Below are 4862 nucleotides of genomic sequence, written 5' to 3' on the forward strand. Positions count from 1 at the left end.
TTGTGTGATTGTGTGAATGTGTGATTGTGTGACCGTGATTGTGTGATTGTGTGATTGTGTGAGTGTGTGATTGTGTAATTGAGTGATTGTGTGCATGTGTGATTGTGTGATTAGGTGATTGTGTGATTGTGTGATTGTGTGATTGTGTGATTGTGTGATTGTGTGATTGTGTGATTGTGTGATTGTGTGATTGTGTGATTGTGTGATTGTGTGATTGTGTGATTGTGTGATTGTGTGATTGAGTGATTGTGTGATTGTGTGATTGTGTGAATGTGTGATTGCGTGACCGTGATTGTGTGATTGTGTGATTGTGTGATTGTGTGATTTTGTGATTGTGTGATTGTGTGATTGTGTGATTGTGTGATTGTGTGATTGTGTGATTGTGTGATTGTGTGATTGTGTGATTGTGTGATTGTGTGACTGAGTGATTGTGTGACTGAGTGTTTGTGTGATTGCGTGATAGTGTGATTGTGTGGTTGTGTGACCGTGATTGTGTGATCGTGATTGTGTGATCGTGATTGTGTGATCGTGATTGTGTGATCATGATTGTGTGATCGTGATTGTGTGATTGCGTGCTTGTGACTGTGTGATTGTGTGACTGTGTGATTGTGTGATTGTGATTGTGTGATTGTGTGATTGTGTGATTGTGTGATTGTGTGACTGAGTGATTGTGTGACTGTGTGACTGTGTGACTGTGTGATTGAGGAACTGTGTGATTGTGTGACCATGATTGTGTGACCGTGATTGTGTGACCGATTGTGTGACCGTGATAGTGTGACCGTGAATGTGTGAATGCGTGATTGTGATTGCGTGATTGTGATTCCGTGATTGTGTGATTGTGTGATCGTGTGATTGTGTGATTGTGTGATTGTGTGGTTGTGTGACCGTGATTGTGTGACCGTGATTGTGTGATCGTGATTGTGTGATCGTGATTGTGTGATCGTGATTGTGATTGTGTGATTGTGTGATTGTGTGATTGTGTGATTGTGTGATTGTGTGATTGTGTGATTGTGTGATTGTGTGATTGTGTGATTGTGTGATTGTGTGATAGTGTGATTGTGTGATTGTGTGATTGTGTGATTGTGTGATTGTGTGATTGTGTGATTGTGTGAATGAGTGATTGTGTGATTGTGTGATTGTGTGCATGTGTGATTGTGTGATTGTGTGATTGTGTGATTGTGTGATTGTGTGATTGTGTGATTGTGTGATTGTGTGATTGTGTGATTGTGTGATTGTGTGATTGAGTGATTGTGTGATTGTGTGATTGTGTGCATGTGTGATTGTGTGATTAGGTGATTGTGTGATTGTGTGATTGTGTGATTGTGTGATCGTGTGATTGTGTGATTGTGTGATTGTGTGGTTGTGTGACCGTGATTGTGTGACTGTGATTGTGTGACCGTGATTGTGTGACCGTGATTGTGTGACCGTGATAGTGTGACCGTGAATGTGTGACTGCGTGATTCTGATTGCGTGATTGTGATTGCGTGATTGTGTGATTGTGTGATTGTGTGATTGTGTGATGGAGTGATTGTGTGATTGTGTGAATGTGTGATTGTGTGATCGTGTGATCATGTGATCGTGTGATAGTGTGATCGTGTGATCGTGTGATTGTGTGATTGTGTGACTGTGTGATTGTGTGATTGTGTGATTGTGTGATTGTGTGATTGTGTGATTGTGTGATTGTGTGATTGTGCGATTGTGTGATTGTGTGATTGTGTGATTGTGTGATTGTGTGATTGTGTGATTGTGTGATTGTGTGATTGTGTGACTGAGTGATTGTGTGATTGTGTGACCGTGATTGTGTGATTGTGTGATTGTGTGATTGTGTGATTTTGTGATTGTGTGATTGTGTGATTGTGTGATTGTGTGATTGTGTGATTGTGTGATTGTGTGATTGTGTGATTGTGTGATTGTGTGATTGTGTGATTGTGTGATTGTGTGATTGTGTGATTGTGTGATTGAGTGATTGTGTGATTGTGTGATTGTGTGAATGTGTGATTGTGTGACCGTGATTGTGTGATTGTGTGATTGTGTGATTGTGTGATTTTGTGATTGTGTGATTGTGTGATTGTGTGATTGTGTGATTGTGTGATTGTGTGATTGTGTGATTGTGTGATCGTGTGATTGTGTGATTGTGTGATTGTGTGATTGTGTGATTGTGTGACTGAGTGATTGTGTGACTGAGTGATTGTGCGATTGCGTGATAGTGTGATTGTGTGGTTGTGTGACCGTGATTGTGTGATCGTGATTGTGTGATCGTGATTGTGTGATCGTGATTGTGTGATCGTGATTGTGTGATCGTGATTGTGTGATTGCGTGCTTGTGACTGTGTGATTGTGTGACTGTGTGATTGTGTGATTGTGATTGTGTGATTGTGATTGTGTGATTGTGTGATTGTGTGATTGTGTGATTGTGTGACTGAGTGACTGAGTGATTGTGTGACTGTGTGACTGTGTGACTGTGTGATTGAGGAACTGTGTGATTGTGTGACCATGATTGTGTGACCGTGATTGTGTGACCGATTGTGTGACCGTGATAGTGTGACCGTGAATGTGTGAATGCGTGATTGTGATTGCGTGATTGTGATTCCGTGATTGTGTGATTGTGTGATCGTGTGATTGTGTGATCGTGTGATTGTGTGATTCTGTGATTGTGTGGTTGTGTGACCGTGATTGTGTGACCGTGATAGTGTGACCGTGAATGTGTGACTGCGTGATTCTGATTGCGTGATTGTGATTGCGTGATTGTGTGATTGTGTGATTGTGTGATTGTGTGATGGAGTGATTGTGTGATTGTGTGAATGTGTGATTGTGTGATCGTGTGATCATGTGATCGTGTGATCGTGTGATCGTGTGATCGTGTGATTGTGTGATTGTGTGACTGTGTGATTGTGTGATTGTGTGATTGTGTGATTGTGTGATTGTGTGATTGTGTGATTGTGTGATTGTGTGATTGTGCGATTGTGTGATTGTGTGATTGTGTGATTGTGTGATTGTGTGATTGTGTGATTGTGTGATTGTGTGATTGTGTGATTGTGTGATTGTGTGATTGTGGGATTGTGTGATTGTGTGATTGTGATTGTGTGATTGTGATTGTGTGATTGTGATTGTGTGATTGTGATTGTGTGATTGTGATTGTGTGATTGTGATTGTGTGATTGTGATTGTGTGATTGTGATTGTGTGATTGTGATTGTGTGATTGTGATTGTGTGATTGTGATTGTGTGATTGTGATTGTGTGATTGTGATTGTGTGATTGTGATTGTGTGATTGTGATTGTGTGATTGTGATTGTGTGATTGTGATTGTGTGATTGTGATTGTGTGATTGTGATTGTGTGATTGTGATTGTGTGATTGTGATTGTGTGATTGTGATTGTGTGATTGTGATTGTGTGATTGTGATTGTGTGATTGTGATTGTGTGATTGTGATTGTGTGATTGTGAATGAGTGATTGTGATTGTGTGATTGTGATTGTGTGACTGTGATTGTGCGATTGTGATTGTGCGATTGTGATTGTGTGATTGTGACTGTGTGATTGTGTGAGTGTGTGATTGTGTAATTGAGTGATTATGTGCTTGTGTGATTGTGTGGTTGTGAGATTGTGTGATTGTGTGATTAGGTGATTGTGTGATTGTGTGATTGTGTGATTGTGTGATTAGGTGATTGTGTGATTGTGTGATTGTGTGATTGTGTGATTGTGTGATTGTGTGATTGTGTGATTGTGTGATTGTGATTGTGCGATTGTGATTGTGTGATTGTGTGATTGTGTGATTGTGTGATTGTGAGGTTGTGTGATTGTGTGCTTGTGTGATTGTGTGATTGTGATTGTGTGATTGTGTGACTGTGTGATTGTGTGATTGTGTGATTGTGTGGTTGTGTGACCGTGATTGTGTGACCGTGATTGTGTGATCGTGATTGTGTGATCGTGTTAGTGTGACCGTGAATGTGTGATTGCGTGATTGTGATTGCGTGATTGCGATTGCGTGATTGTGATTGCGTGATTGTGTGATTGTGTGATTGTGTGATTGTGTGATTGTGTGATGGTGTGATTAGGTGATTGTGTGATTGTGTGATTGTGTGATTGTGGGATTGTGTGATTGTGTGGTTGTGTGATTGTGTGATTGTGTGATTGTGTGCTTGTGTGATTGTATAATTGTGATTGTGCGATTGTGATTGTGTGATTGTGATTGTGTGATTGTGATTGTGTGATTGTGGTTGTGTGATTGTGATTGTGTGATTGTGATTGTGTGATTGTGATTGTGTGATTGTGATTGTGTGATTGTGACTGTGTGATTGTGTGAGTGTGTGATTGTGTGATTGAGTGATTGTGTGCTTGTGTGATTGTGTGGTTGTGAGATTGTGTGATTGTGTGATTAGGTGATTGTGTGATTGTGTGATTGTGTGATTGTGTGATTGTGTGATTGTGCGATTGTGTGATTGTGTGATTGTGTGATTGTGTGATTGTGTGATTGAGTGATTGTGTGGTTGTGTGACCGTGATTGTGTGACCGTGATTGTGTGACCGATTGTGTGACCGTGATTGTGTGACCGTGATTGTGTCATCGTGATTGTGTGATCGTGATTGTGGGCCCGTGATTGAGTGACCGTGATTGAGTGACCGTGAATGTGTGACTGCGTGATTCTGATTGCGTGATTGTGATTGCGTGATAGTGTGATTGTGTGATTGTGTGATTGAGTGATTGTGTGATTGTGTGATTGTGTGAATGTGTGATTGTGTGACCGTGATTGTGTGATTGTATGATTGTGTGAGTGTGTGATTGTGTAATTGAGTGATTGTGTGCATGTGTGATTGTGTGATTAGGTGATTGTGTGATTGTGTGATTGTGTGATTGTGTGATCATGT

The sequence above is a fragment of the Megachile rotundata genome, unplaced genomic scaffold (genome assembly GCF_050947335.1).
Source record: "Megachile rotundata isolate GNS110a unplaced genomic scaffold, iyMegRotu1 scaffold0032, whole genome shotgun sequence".
NCBI lineage: Eukaryota > Metazoa > Arthropoda > Insecta > Hymenoptera > Megachilidae > Megachile > Megachile rotundata.